This window comes from Phaethon lepturus, unplaced genomic scaffold, assembly GCF_000687285.1.
Source record: "Phaethon lepturus isolate BGI_N335 unplaced genomic scaffold, ASM68728v1 scaffold8023, whole genome shotgun sequence".
NCBI classification, from domain to species: domain Eukaryota; kingdom Metazoa; phylum Chordata; class Aves; order Phaethontiformes; family Phaethontidae; genus Phaethon; species Phaethon lepturus.
Window position 1 is genome coordinate 62,475 of NW_010528337.1, and position 16,525 is coordinate 78,999.

Here is a 16,525-nt window from a genome sequence, read left to right on the forward strand (position 1 = left end):
CAGTATATCTTTAGTATGCAGCAGAACTCTTTAAAACTTTCTTCACATTAGCAATAAAGATGTAATGAAACTTCATTGTCTGTTAATGTATATGGTTTGCAGTGCGAAGGTGACGGGAAATTACGTAACACTGTGGGATTTTATTTTTAACATAAATGCGGGACAGGTTTCAGACTAATTGTGATGTGGCTGTATTTCCTTTAATATTGTAAGTTATGAGCTGGAAAGCTCTGTAAACAAATACTATCAAGAAATATTTTCTTTTGTTTTACTTTTGTTAACTGTGTATAGTATCACTCAAGAGGAAAGAAAAGAGGGGACGAACACTGGGAAGGAAGGCAGTAGCAGGTCAAATTTGAATGAAATGTATTACAGTAGAATCAAGAGAGCAGGAAGGTCAAGTTTTAATCATTTTCAGCTGTCTGTAAAGCGGGATCTGAGCTACATGCACGGCACTCGCAGCAGTATGGAAATGACCTTCAGAAAGGGAAGGCTTTTGACAAGGTTTCATCCCAGGCTGTTAGAGACAGCAAGCTGCTGGAGAAGAGGAATGGTTCAAAGATGGTTAAATAACTGATTAAAAGATAGGAAAGAGGAAGCAGGAATAAATCATCACATTTCATGGCAAAAAGAAATTGCCAGTGAAGTCTTGCAAAGATCTCTGCCTAGGCCTGGGCTTTACAGTGTACTCGTGACCTTTTTGGAAAAAGGGCTGCATAGAAATATGGCAAAGTTTGCAGATGCTGTTCAGAGTAGCAAAGATGACTGACTGAAGAATTATGGAAGGGTCTTACCTCACAAAGTGGCTGAATGATAAAATGGTACATGAAATTCAGTGCAGGAAATGTGAAGTAACAGATATGAGAGAAAACAGTCATTTTACACAACTACTGGGGACCACCAGTGTATAGCTATTGCTACTTGGAAGTAAGATCTTAGGGTTTTCATAGATCTTTAAAAATGTCAGCTTAATAGAGGTTAAAATTGTAGTTAATATCTTGGCAATTACTAGTCATCAAACAGAGAAGAAAATAAACCATTGTTAATCCATTAAATAATTAATACTTATAAATCTGTGGCATATGTGCATCTTGAATTCTGTGTGTAGTCCTGGTTTCTTCCATCTCAACTCAATGTAGTAAAACTGGGAAAGATTTTAGAGGAGGGTGACAGGAATGATGAATAGCATGCAACACCTGTATGAGGATAACTAAATAGACTGAAAGGCAGATGGTTGAGTGGGAATGATAAAAGTCCATAAAATCACAAGTGGCAGAGGGGGAGGATGAATAGAGAGTGATTGTTCACTGTCTCTCCTGCTACCAGAACTAGAGGTTATTAAATGGAATCTGCAGGTGGTGGCTCAAAGCATACAAAATGAGGTGGTCTCCACAGGCGTACAGGTGAGCTATGGCATCGCTCTTCCACAACCCCTTCCCCTGAAAAAAAACCCAACCAACCCACCACCCAAAGAAACAAAAAAAAAATCTCATTAATGTTACAGTTTAGGTGACTTGAAAGTAACTGAACCAGTACTTGAAAGATGAATCCGTTAAAGGCTGCTAAATATAGAGGCAGCATCTCTGGCTTAGAAAATCCTTTTGAGCCATGAATCGCTGGACACTACAAAGAAAACTGGCAGAGAATCCCTGTGTGCTTGTCTGGTCTTTACTTACCTCCCTGGGCATGTGCTATTTGCTAGTAAAGGTAGAAAATAGAAGTTAAAAATAATTATGTTCTCTAATGCCGAGACCACATGTTGCTCCTGCATGTTTCTTTTGCACAACTGTTTACTTTGGTTGTAAATTGTGTTTTAGGGGATTTCAGAAAACATTCGTGTCTCAGATTAATTTCTCAGAGAATGTCAGTATTATTTCTGGAAACCGCGTTGTTGCAAAACACTCCTTGGCAGTAAGATTGAGGAGACAAGCCGATTGCTGTACAGCAAGGAGTCCAGCACCACTTTGGAAGTTCAAATCATGGTCTAACTGATCTCACAGCACTGTAAATGTCTCACAGAGAATGCTGTTTATACAGTCACATACCCACATTGGTAAGCACATAATTGTTGTGTTTTCAAACAAACACCTCTTAAATGAGTTTTCTTTTGTTGCAGACTGTGTCCAGGTAAGAAGCTTTGATAGGTATTGGTTTTGAAAAAGTGAATTACGGTATTCCTTAAAAATGTCAGGTTATCAATGTTGCCGTCTAAAAACTTGTTTTATTGCAGATTTGGTGCTGAAAATCTTTTCTTTGTCACCAATCTAATACATGTGTCTGGTATGGAGTTACAAAAATGCTTGAGATATGGTATTTTTATTCCACAGAAAGTGAATTATTGAAGGAGAAAGGAATTAATATTTTTAAAAAGGTTTTGAGCATGATCTAAATGAAGCTGACCAAAGTCAATACAAGTCTTGGCCATTTGATGAGAAGCTTGAGATAATCTGTTTCACTTGAACTAAAAGTGATGCTAACTTCAAATTTAAAAAAACAAACAAACAAACAAAACAAAAAATAATCTGTTTCACTTGAACTAAAAATGATGCTAACTTCAAATTTAAAAAACAAACAAACAAAACAAAAACCAACCACCAAAAAGCAAAACTGACCTGGACATTGCCTGTGATGTCAGTGCTAAAATTATCCGGACCTGTACTGAAGCCCATGAAATTAATGAACTTCTTGTCAACATTAGAATTAAGAACATGTAATGGATGGCATGGGTAGACTTGATATTTGCTCTAGACCTGTTCTTGTTATCTCATACCTTTTCATTTCACAAATGTGCATGGAAATAAGAAGCCACATGATCTAGATTATGCTCAACACTAAAATTAGTTGAAAACAGTGCTTTGTAAAGAATTAAGTTGCCTGACTATTGTATTTTCCAGCTGACAACAGAAAGCGTTACTTCTGTGTTTGTCTCTTCATTCAGAATTCCCAAATCTTACAGCCTGGTACCTCTTGCAGTGTTTGACACTGAAATTCTGCAGCTTGTTTAAGATAGCCTTCAATAGTATTGTCTGACTATGGTCTGATGTGGTAAGACACCATGAGGTAGATGTGCCTTTGACATAACTAAAGCAATGAAATGTAGGTAATAACTGTTAAGATCAGTATTTGGATGCAGTGTCATAATGCTATAGAGCTGCTGTTTGGCCGCACAGAGGATGTCAAGGTTTGGGCTGGGTTTTTTGTTTGGTTTTTGTTTATTTGTTTGTAATTTATTTTTTTTGTAGGGGATATGAAGGAAGTGCTTAAAACTTTGTTGCGGAGCCTGTGGCATGAATGCCATTCTGAGGCAGCGGAAAGCCTATGATTTCTGGAATAGCAAGTGAAGTGACAGAAAAGTGCAAATCAGTTTTTAAAGAAGCCTGGCCTTCCCATAAAGGGAGCTGCCGAGTGTGAAGCCATGGATACTCTCCAGAACAATTTGCACGTTGCTTCTGCTCATTCCACCTGCCACATTGGTCAGCGAGGAGCTAGCGAAGTGGGAAGAAAATAACACACAGAGATTTTGAGAAAAAGACAAAGGAGAAGAAAAAGTGAAAGGAAGGCTGACAAATACAGAGTGAAAAGTGAATTGAAAAAGACAAGATCAGGGAAAGATCAGTTTGGGAAACAGAAATAGGAAAGACTGAAGAAATTGGCAGTAAATGAAGTAAAGAAAAAGATACAGGGGTAAAGAGTAAAAAAAAAAAAAGTATTTGTTCGTTTTGGCTATGATATTAAAGGTCCTTAAAATTCTTCCATGTTAATCTCCGTGTGTTAACGTATTTAAGTGCTAGAGAATTGCCATTTTATATTGTGGCATTTTAGTTCTGATATTGGAGATGGTTCATACAGGATGGTTGCTGTCAAGTTTGTGTTGATCCATTAGTTGTTAGTCCGATCTTGTAGGTTTTAAGGGGTTAGGATTTTTGGCTGGTCATTATTCTTTTCAGAGGTCGGGTTGTAGCAGCATGTGTGAGCAGCTGCAGTCCATTTCGGTGCAAAGTTATCAGATTAGGTAATCAACCCGAGGGAGCAGTACCCTGAGAGGCAGCAAGAAAATTTCGAGCAGGCTGTTTCTTGAGTCACACTAGTTAGATCTGCAAAAGCATCTGTTTCTGACAGACGCTGTTTATCCCCCTGTTTATGACTTCAGGGGAGTGTCCTAGTGAGAATAACTCAAGATATTACATGTGATTAATAAAGTATCCGAGGCACATCCTGACTTACCTTAGAGCAAAAGAATTTTGAGCTGTTCTTGAGAAAATGCCCCCCTGTTTTGATGCTACAGCTTTTGGTTTGCTGCAGCAGCCCCAACTTTGTAAAGGGGTTTTAGTGTGCCAGCACAGAAGATAGCTTTGGGGAGAGAGAGATGAATGAGTCTTACTAAATCCAGGAGCCAAGCTCCCCGTGTGGAGACGCATGGCAAATATGTGGGTTGCTGTTGCCCTGGGGCTGTAGCAACAGCTGCCAAGCAGCTGGGCTGAGCAGGGAGGACCTCTAATATACCTTCTCAGCAAATTGTCCATTTATTCTGATGCCACCCTGAGTTCAGGATTTTGGCAGGAGGAACTATAGAAAAGCATTTAAACAGAATGAATTTAGAGGAGTATGGGAAACCTTGGAAAACCCAAAGATACCACATACTAATCGGCAAGTCTAGATGAGCTGAATCCTGGGGTGGTAATAGACTTGGCAGACAAATTCTCTGAACCACTGCCAGTTTCTAAAAATTTGCAGAGGACTGAGAAGACAAGGAAGACTGGAAATAGCAGAAATGGTGTTGATATTTGGAGCTCTGTGGACCAGCAGTGCACGGAGTTGGGTAAGGAAACATTTTTCAGAGTGAGGAAATCTTAGCAAAATTATGAATGTTTTATTTGGTTGGGGTTTTTTAGTTAGATTTTTTTTTCATAAACACCAGTCAAAACACTAGCAAATATCAGAAATTATGTGACTGCACCCATGCAACAAAGTGTGGATTATCCATTGTGTTACACAGAATAGGCAGAATTATAATCCAAATGTTTGTATGATTTCCCTTTTACCTCTCTGTTTTCCAAAGAGGATGGGTGGAACGTAGGATATAATGGTAAATTTAACTTGTATTAAACACACATTAAAAAAAAAAAACAACCGACCAAACATATTCCCTTAGTTTCTTACAATGGGGAAGAGTTTCTGCTAAAGTAAGTCATGAAGCATCCTTTGACTCTGTGCCTGGAAATCGGGGCAGGGGAGAGAGAGAATACCTGCAACTTGACTTTTCAGAGATTGTGAACAAGAATGATCTGTTTTCCAGCATGCAGCTGGTGGGGTAAAACTCTCACTTGAGTACTTTCAGCCATGTCTCAGCATACACATATCAGTATTTTTAAGCAGAAGTTACCTATCTAAAACTGCTTCCGAAAAACGATTATGCTACTCAGGATAGTGATACATCAGCACAAACAAGAAAGCATCTTCTTAAAATTAGGAATGTTTCCTTATCCTTGGGAGAGTGGCTGCATAATACATTTATTTGGAACTACAAAAGAGTTAGGCGTGGGTGCATGCGTGCCTGCTGAGCGGCTGGTAGGTAGACGGAGCCATAGATACTTTGATGCTGTTGCGCTTTTTTCTATAAGTCAATCCGGGTAAAATGGGAGAAATCTGGTAGACATATTATTATTGGAAACTCTGTTAGGAAAATCACAAATGAAATGGGAGCTGTTTAATCCTTCGCAAAGCAAATACCAGAGAGCTTCAGCAACTGTTCTGATCATCCTGTCAGATGTGAGTGACAGTTACTTGGATTCAGTTTCCTAGATAGATGCCTATTTCTGATCTGTGTTTTAATCATCTATTTTCAGTGTTAACGCTCTCTGAATATCTTCAGTCTTTTGTTTGAATGACTTGGATAAATGCTGTACACTTTCCTGTTGCAGTTCATAGGCACTTGTGAGACAGAGGGAAAAGCTGCTTTTGTTTTTAAGTCTCTTCATGCTGCTGTATCAGAAGGTATTCTGGTTTCTATTGCTATGTCCTACACCTCAAGGCTCAAATCACAATAGAAGTTCTACAGGTTTTGGACTGGTCATTGCTGAGGGCTGAGAAGAGCTGTGGATGGAGGCTGAGCATGACTGACGTGTTCGTATTCATCAGGAAACAGTCAGCTGGAGAGAACGAGGGAGTAATTGCTGCAGTGCTCCCTCCCTCACTGCTCGCGCAGAAAGACATAGGCTGCGGGGAGGAAGCTACCTGAGGTTATTAAGATTAATACTGCTAGAAATTCCAATCAACTCACACAAGGCTGCTCCTCAAGGCTGTCAGATGCCTACTGCTTTCTCCGATTCAGGCAGGGCCGCATCAATTTCGAATTTCCCAACAGAGATTGCTATGATTTATGAGTTTAGGAGGCTGATAAATGTGGTTAGTTGAAGTGTTCATGAAATAATTGAATCAGAATAATTTCAGTCAGCTGTGCTCAATTTATTTTCTCCGATAACCACAGGAGGGTGCAATTTTGGATTGGGAGCTTCATCTCAAGGATTCCTATCACAGGAAAGACATTGTGCAACCTGGACTAAGAGCAACTTAGTTTTTCTGCCAGGCCTGTATGGCAGCCTTATGAGCTGACTTAAGACCCATCAGAACCGGAGAGTAAGTACCTCAAGCTCTTCTGGTATTGCCCACGACAGAGGCTGTCAGTTCTGTTTTATGCATTGTGGGATATTGTCTGCTGTGCGGGGTAATGAGAGTTTTACTATTTAGTGTTTGAAAAACACTTTACTGCTCAGTTGAGGGGGGCATTGTTCTTTACATTTGTTTGTAGCAAATTATTTTCAGATGACAAGTTTTGTGATTATTTCACTTCCAGGCTTTGTGAATATTTCTGGAGTGGCGATCAGCATCAGTTCTGCCCGTACAGCAGAAGGGAGCTCCCGCGCATCCCTGAAGAGCAGTATATGAAACTTGTAAAAACAAACTTGTCCCTACGAGTTTATCATTCGTCTTGTGTAACTTTCCTACATAGCCAGAAAAGAATGAGGTTGTGGTGCTGTAAAACAGGAAGGTAAGCAGGTGACAGGGTGATGTGATGACTGGCTGAGGTCAGAAGAGAATGGGAAAGCCTAGCAAGCAGAGCCCAGCGAGCAACTGGAGCAAGTATGTTGCAGACAAATGTCTTCCTGTTGTCATAAGCAAGATATTTGTAATAATCTGAGAGCTGCAAGCAGGGGAGGTTACGTGGGAAAAGGCAATGGCTTCTGTTTGCCTCTGTGTTAGTCAGTTCAGGTATCTTTTGAAATGTGCAAGGAGACTCTGCAAGCAGGATACAGGCGAAAATTTAACAAGCTACTGGGACTAGCACTGGTGTATTCCCCATGTCTGGTAAGACACCTGAAGGGAATTTTGCTGTCCAGGAAGGTGTCAGACTGGGGAAGAGTTGTCCTTTGTGCTGCTTGGGACAGATCCTCTGTTGTAGAGTTGCTGTCTTCCAGCTCCGTTTATCCCTTTAGGATTTTATACATTTTGGTGTCTTTACCCTATTGAATCCTTGAGCTGCTAATGTTTCCCACCACAACAGTATTCCTTCTGTCTGTAATTTTATGTTTATCCTGTGTGGCTTTTCCCCACAGACTTTCATACAGCCTTTTCTCACAACTCATCAGCTTTCTCAGAAGTCATAACCAAAGCTGGGCAGCATGCCATAGATGACAAACTGAGAGCGCAGCTTTCCCCAGAGTCCTCATCTGTGTAAGATAAAAATGGACAGGTTTATTCCATGGTGAGGCAGGAATGTAGGCTGCCACTAGAGATAGGCATTACCCCAGCATGGATATACTGACAATCATATGACATATCCTGGCCTGCATATGAACTATTCTCTGGTCACCCATGGCTGAAGAAAAAAAAAAACTCTGAGCTGTTATTCTCAAAGTTCCCTTGCCTTGGAACTCAAACATCTTAGGACTTTTCATAAACTTAAAGTTTATTTCCTTTCTTTTTTTTTTTTTCCCCCTGTCTATAATCTTCAGGTTGAGGGTGGTGGTGTCAGAACATGGGGCACTAGTAGGATTTGGGGGTGAGGTATTCTGACTACGTAGAAAGATTTGTGACCCTAATATAAAATGGTACATGCTTTAGAGCCCATTATGTCAATCTCTGTGGTGGATTAGATCAGATGTGGGTGTTTCAGGCACATCAAGCAGCTGTATTGAAGATGAAGCTGGTGCACTCAGTTTGTGTTGGAGAATAAGTGGTTCTGAATAATGAAGCCCTGCTAAAACTCAGCTACCCAATTCTTGTGGCTTTTTCATGAGTGCCTGTTAATTCCTGGAATTAGTTCATGATGGTTGTCTCTAATGGTGGTTCCTTTTGTGTCCAGATAATTGGGTACCATCCCTACCTGCTGTAACTTTATTTCTGTAGATGGTATAAATGCCTGTTCTGTATAGTTTGAAGAATGTCCTATGGAGTGCAGGATCTCTTAGTGACATGTTCTCAGTCTTGCGGCAGCACTACCCTATCCAGAAGTACAATAGAAGTAACAACTTAAGAGAAAAATGTTTGCTAAGGTTTTACCTACTTCCCTTTTTCACTGCTCAGCAGTTAGGAGGATGCTTCCACAAATAACTCTTATCTGAATCTCCTTGCTGAGATCTCCTTGCCGTGAAGTGCACGCTGTGTCAGAGAATGGTGGGGAGGACATTGTAAAAAATCTGCTGCTTAGTTGGGATGTGGATATAAACCACAAAATGTTTTCCAGATTGAATTTGGATTTGGGGCACAAAATAACTATGTGCAGAAAACGTTAATAGAAAATGTCAGAATTACAGTAATGTGGTCTGTGTGGTCTTTGGTGACTAGAGAACAGCAGAAAGGCATGTGGCAGGACTGTCTCACTTGTGGTTTCGCTTCTACTGCTGTGAAAAGCATTTTCAAAACTTGCATAATTTAGAGCATGACATTATGATTTTCAAAGCTTCAAATCGGAGTAAAGCATTTACATAATCTAATTAAATCATGTAAATGTTTTATGATAATATTCAAGTAAGTGCAAAACTTGTTCCACAGATGCATCCCATTCTTAGGCCGTTGGGGAAAGCCAATTTACGCATGCAGATGTATGTTTCTAACCCTGCATGCTCTGGGAGGTCAACAGGGTACTTACTAAATGCTCTGTTCTTAGTGTAACCTCCGAAGCCTGCTTCACAGAGCATCTACTTTCCAAGAAGCTTGAAGGTAAGCTGGTACCGGAGGGAAAGGCAAAGCAGATTTAAAAGGCTACTTGCAACCTCTTATAATTTGAATGAAAGCGATGCTACTGCAGTATGTAATAAATTGCTTCCATTTCAGTGAACATTAAAATAATCCCATGGTGACCCTCTTAGCAGCAGCCCTGCCACATGTAGTATCAGATCTCACAAAGTATGCATTGTACTTGGATGGGAAGCTACCAGGGGAAGCCCCACAAATCCTCCCGGTGACTGTTGGGTTTGTTTTTGCCTCTGGCTGCACTAACTCACAAAATATTCAAAGCTCTTGGCCAGCATCCATGATGAGAGATGCTGTCTCGTAGTGAGATTATTTAAATAATATTTTTTATCAGCACATTCTCACTAAGCTGTCTTCAACAGTAGCTCTTAGTGAACCCTGTCTTTGCTAGGCCATACTACAGCAATAAGCAAGTGAATTGAATCCTGATTTTCCAAATGTCGCCAAGCTCTTGCTAAGCTAGTACTAACAGGATTCTTTCAGAAGGCACAGCGCTGCTTTGCTAAAATGAATTCATATGATTGGCAGAGTTCGGTTCTTTGAGACTGGGTCCCTATCTGCTTTAAATAAGCTCATTGCCATTGACTTTTATCAGTGCCGTACTGATTTACGCTAACTGATGACAGAAATGTGTGCGTATACACTGCCAGGTGTTCTGTGATTTCACAGTAATTATAATAGTTAGGAATCGCGTGCGTGAGGCCAACTGCACACACCGTGTTGACCTGGTTTGTGCATACACTGTGACTGTGGTAAGCCCAGCAGCTCTGATTGTTATCTGAAAATGTGGATGTTTTAAGGGAAGCCTGGATCTAGCATACCTCTAAATCTGGGGCTTCTATTATTTACTGTCACAGAACATAATAATATCCAAAGTTTGTAAATTAGTTTGGAGCTCAGTGGTATGGAAAGCTCTGAATAGTGAAAGTCATTGCTACAGTAGCTCACAGAAAGGTGAAATATATTGGTAGTGAATTAAGTCTTCACTCATTATACATAGAAATCTAATTACTTTGCAAATTTTTCATCTAATTTTTAAGGGAGTGAAGCTAGTGTAAATTCAAAAGGGAAGCAGAGATGTTCAGCACATACTGTTAACTGCCAAGGAGAACAACGCGGTGACCTTATTTGCAGCTGCACATGCATCATGTGTAGGAATGCCTGTCATAGCCATAATGATTTAACATCAGGGCAGGCCAATATTTCTTGGTTCTTCCTCCGCAGTGTAGGCAGTTTCCTTTATAGGTGGAATGGGAAGCTGTAGGTGTTTCTGGTGAAAAATGGTAATGCTAGAGAGGTGCCCTTTACTACAAATCCAGCACCGTTCGCTTTAGTTCACCTCCTGAAAAAGAATTCGCAAAGTCACAGCCTGGGGAATGAAGTCACAGCTGGGTGAAGTTTAAGTTTTGGCATGGTTGGGTTCTGCTTTTTTGGATTACTCAGCTGTTGATTATACAACGTTTAAGCATAGTAGGTGACATTGGGGCAGTTTAAAGCTGCTGAATGTTGGGAGTTTTTTTAAGTTGCCAAGACTATTTTATTGCAGAAAAGAATGCTTTTAATTTAAAACCTGCAATATTTTGATCCTGGTAGATACTTTACATTTAGACATGAAAGTTCATAGAGCTAAGTTTAACTCCAAACACTAGGACATTTACCTTAGTACAGCTCTTCATACTTAAGGCATTTTGTAAGACTACAAGTATTAACTGCCACTAAATATCCTGTGCGAATTGCTGTTAATCGTTCCATGGTAAAATCCCTTTCAACTGCCTTTCAATACTATATTGACTTTGAGCCTGATACATCACCTATTTAAACTCTACCAAAGGATCTCAGGTGGCAATCTTTAAAAATGTGTGGGCAGTTACCCACCAGGCCTTGTAAGCACCTATCTGCAAGCATCCATGGTCGCTGAATCCCTTTTGAAGTCCACAGCTGCTCTGTTAAACTCTTCACAGTTTATATTCGAATCGCTGCTCACTTGAGGCATCCACGCTTCAACAGGAGGCAGAGCATTTCAGTCAGCTTTTTTTAATTGATTAAAAAATGTAATTTGCGTTCCAGATTGGTGGTGTTTGTAAATTCTTGTTTCCAAATTATTGTAATTTTTGAGAAGAATTTGATCTGAAAAGTTTGGGAGAAGGTAGAATAAATGGAAGAACGGATAAGACAAACTTTAATCCTCTCTACACGCATACAGAAAACTTTTTCAACCTTAGCAATATCCCCAGATATATATTAACTATCTTTGCAACTATGGGATGCAGCTCATAAAACAGAATTGTTCTAAGAGAAATAAATGCTGAGGAGTAAAATGAACAGCAAGGAGTCTTTCTCTGTTTCTCGCAATGTGTCCAATGAAAATACAAGATAGCAAGTTTAAAACAAACAAAAAAAATTTTCTCGGAGCAGATAATTTTCATGGTGGAACTCTGTACTCTGGATTGCTGGGAACTGAACATACTGCTGAACTGGCCATGTTCTTTCATACTTCTGAAGCATTTCTTCATGGAGGAAGAGTATGAGTTAGATGTCTTTGATATGATGTCGTACAGCGATTCTCTGTCTTCCCTAGGAGTGCAATCCGACCTGCATAATGACCATTTCCTTACTTAGAGCTATGCTCTTCTCCACATTTTAAATAATAATTTTTGAGAGGCTTATTAAACGTGTGTGCATTTGGATTATGAAACTATATAACCCTGTCTGGGGCATGTATGAGAACTGCCGTCGCTATGTAAGTGCAACCAGGGAACGGTGAGCCTGATACAAAGCTCCCTGATGATGACGAAACCTTTGCTGTGGCTGCAGCAGTTGTTAGGTTAGCTACAACATTTGTAAAATAGTTACGTCTCTCCTACCGAGGTGTGCAGGCTGAGGTTTGCAATTTTAGGGTCAATGAATCCGTGAAACTAGGTAGGCTTGTGTTTAAGTCTTTGGAGAATAATCATTAACACTGTCTGTTTAAATAGAAAAGAATACCTAAGCAAATGTTAATAGTAAGGAAGAGTACTTAATTTTTTCTTGTACTTCTGCATGTTTCATAACAAGAATCTTAACGTTGCATCTTGCCAACATTTAGATTATTTTAAAATATCCTATACCTCAAAGGGCAATCTTTCTCAGTATTCAATGTCTTTGACTTCAGTTGGAAAAAAAAAAAGAAAAAAATTCATTACTTTTTAATTTTTTTAGTATAAAGCAAAAACTTCTACAGCATGGGGGATAGAAATTCTCCTTTTGGTACAGGGCCATGAGGTTCCATTACTCTGCATTCAAAACCAGCACAGCCAAGGTTGTTCACACTTGGGGTGAGTGCAGAGGAAAAGGGAAGAAGCTTTTTTTACTAAGCAGCAACAACATTATTAGTGTTATTCTTGCTAGTCTACAGTGGAAGAAACTTTTATTACCACGTCATATTATTGATCTTGTTCTCTTCTAGATTGTGTGGGCTATCGTTGAAGCTTTTGAGCATTGAAAACTTTCTGTGTTAAAACAGGAAGGACTCTGACAATCAAGTATTAAGTTTGAAAGGTCTGACAGTTTTCAGATCAAATTTTAAAGGATAATAAAGTGATTTTAAGAAAATACATGCTAACCCAGACTCACGGCCCCATCTGCTGTAAATCCATATAGATGCAATGACTTGGAATGAATTGCCCTGTTTCTTTTAATTCGTTCTCTTGCTTTCCCCTCCATCTGCTCCAGTCCACCGCTGCAGGTAACATGTTTACTTCTCATAAGAATATGGCCCCTGTTGCAAGGGAACAAATTTGGGGTTTAATTTAATTTCCCAGTCTTTGTCTTTAATTTTTATGCATAATCTTGCAAATGAGATGAACATATTCATAGGGCAAGAAGAATTCAGTTGAATCTTACCCAAAAAATTACAGTGAACCCAACTCTAGTGTCTCTGGCTGTGTACCTGCAACCGCTTAAGAACATGGAGAAGCCACATGGAAATATTGCAAGAAAGGGGAATATTATAGCAGTCCCTGACACCTCTCAAAAATTTCTGGAGGAGAGCATAAATTTATTTGTATTAAAAAATTTTCTGTGATTCTTCAGCTCTGGTTTGATGCCACCAATCATTTTTTGTCATGAGAATTCCAAAATGTAAAAAGATCTAAATCAATCATGTTATTGGCATAGTTTGTATTTGCCTTTGTACATTGTTCCCAGCATGAGAGAGCCTGGTTACAAACCAACAAGTAGTTCTGTCTTGCTGGAGACTAGCAGAGGTTCATTCAGTATTTTTTCTGAAGTTTTCGATACATTTGTTAATGCAACCTTAGCATGTTCACTATTTTTCCTTTTGCTTCCATCTTTTAAGGTGGTTTTACAAATGCTATAGTTAGTGTTACTGACAGCATACTTAACACAAATAAAACAAGAGGGCATGGTCTAATCTTCGTCAAACCCTGAGTCTAACGACTCTTCTCTTGTTCTTCATCAGACTGATTGACATGTTATTCTAGTTGGCTGTAGCTTAAAATGATAACTGCATGTTTTTCTTGTATCTTGGGAATGTTCTGGGTCCTGTTAATCTTGGTATTCTGAATATAGAATTTGTTTTGTCCTCTACAACTACAGTGTCTGTACACATAACACGACTAATTTTATTTGCATACCATCCAACTGTAACAGAGAGAAGGAAGGATCCCCTTTCTAGTAACAGGCAACAAAGGCACAAGATGGTTTAAGTGATTTACTCGGGTAACTCAAACAGAAGATGACCCACAGTCATGTGCCTGAAAATGTACCCCAGGGTCTTGAGATTTTGTCCAGAAATTCAGGTTTTGGGTCATCCTTTTTAGCATTATAGAAACATTACATTCCGTTTATATTTATTAATAGCATGATTCAGGGAAACATCTGTTGGTACAGTTTTATGCTAGATAAATGTATAATTGGAATAGAGTATATTAGGTGGTTAGTGCCCAGATGTTACTTTTAAACGTCAGTTCAGCAGCTAGGATCATGTCCACAGGAACGTCCTTACCAAAGCACAAAGTCTATTTAGGGATGGAAACAAGCTGTCTCATGTGCTCCATAGCTGGTTGTAGGTCATGGAGCTGTTTGCCATGCTCTGTGATCACAGTCCCATCAGTTTTCCTTTCACCCTTGGAGAACACAAAGATCAGCTGAAATGAACAGAAGAACAGCAATGCGTTACACGAAGAGAACCTCTGCGCTGTAATTCAGAATTAAATTGTCTTTCGTGATCTACTCTTGCAAAGTGTGGTCAGTTACTGCTCCACTATAATGGCATGTGATCTTAAGTGCTGGGAAGCGAGTTTAATTAAAAAAAAAAAAAAAAGACTTCAGTGCATCTGGCAATGGAAAAAAATTAATTTTGTTTAATTTTTAATCAGACAGCCTGAGACAACCACCGAGCACTACTTGACAATTAGAATACTAATGAACTGCACACTGGCTTAGCCTGTTTTTAAAGGACAGCAAACAATGCACTCAGAGTTGAGGGATTCTATTTCGTTCCAGTCAAGTCTTCACATATTTACCTTCTCACTTTGTAAGAATTCAGGAAATATTTATCTTGTTGTCTTCTTTAAAAATCCTACCCCATGGTTAATTATTTTTCCAATGCAAAAAGCACAGAAAATGGTAAGTGGCTTTCTTGAAAGCATTCTTCAAAAATATATAAACAATATAAAACATTAATCTTCACTGTTTGGGGCACCTTCAATGCCTTAAGCATTTTCTTTTTGTTTGTTTGTTTTCATTCTTCCTCTAGCATATTTGCAACTCTGTACGAGTCTGAAACAGTTTGAAGTCTTTGGTTTTCATGCTTTCTATAAATTAGATACCGTAGTTATTGCTCTATAGCACACAATTTCACAAAAGATAGTCAGGTTGAAGGAAGAAATAAATTGCCCATGCCTAAAGTGTTTATTTCTTATAACCTTTATAAGCAGCTATCTATAGCAAGGCTGAATACAGTAGGAAATGCTTAATGAATTCAGATGAGTTCTGAAACGTAAATTAAGTAGCCTAACCATCCATAGTAGCCATGTCATACCGGCCTCACTGTGAAATGGGTATTTTATTGCCCCCTCTATGTCACATTGTCAAGCAGAATGATGTAATTATACCATAGCTGGGATGGAGGAGTCACACTAGCTCACATTAGACACTCTTTTCCAGTTCCAGCTTTAAAAGTTCGTGGAGGCTGGAGCTGACTATTGGGATGTAATCCTTTTGCATGTAATCCTTTTTTTTATTTTGCTCTTCCAGGATGCAGCAGCTGAAATCTCAGCTCGGCACTTCCCTGAGGCCCTGACCCAAGGCTTGGCTCTAGGCACGTTAGGTGTTGAGGGCACGTCTGGGGCAGATGTTTGCTGAGGGTGGCAAAACAGCTTAGGGAGACCAAGGGCTTTGTGTAGTCCAGGGCCCCAGAAAGCCAGGCTCGCCGCGTCGCCTCTCGATCGCAGAAGCTGAGTTGAGGCACGGCCGTTATCACTAAGAGGAGGGAGGCTGATGTTACCCAAAGTCACCTGCACCCCTCGTCCTTCCAGCAGGATGCAGAGCAACAAGCCTGACTCTTTGGGGCTTTCGGTCCTCTTTTCGATCAGCTCTTGGTTCTCCCCCGCTTCTCCCCTCACTGTTCGTCCTACACTGCTGACCTCTGCAGATCCCTGATGTACGCTGGTCCCCGGGCCCGCTGCCCCGCGCTGGCAGCATGGGTCCCGCTCTGCCCCAGCCTCCTCCTGCGGTGACGGCGTTGCGGTGGGAGGCAGAGCCAAGGCTGCAGCAGGGAGTACCATTTCCCTGCCTGGTTCAAAAGGACACCAGCGAGGGATGGAACAGGAGAAGGAGCTGACACGTCCCGCCTTGGACGTGAGTTACGCTTCAGCTGTTGAGAAAGAGGCAATGCCTGAACTTGTAACGATGTGAGCAAACGGCGGTTCCAATACCCAGCAAACAAGCTGAAGCCCAGATCTTCCAGGTCAAACGGAGATGTACCAAGCCAGCAGCTGTCGGTCCCAGAGGAGAGGTTTGCTCACCAGGCGTGAATTTGCTTATGAGTCAATGCATAGTAAAGTCTTCTCTTAAAAAAAGGCTGCTTAAATTTGATTTCTTTCGAAGATTGTTTCAATCTTGCCTCTACTTTTTTTTGCAAAAAAAAAGTGGGGAAATTCTGATCCATATCATGATTCTGATATTTTTTCTATAATACTGTGCTGAACTAAAACAATTTAGTAAATTAAAGCAAGAGTTTTATTTTTCAGATTTTCTGTAAAACCTAAAA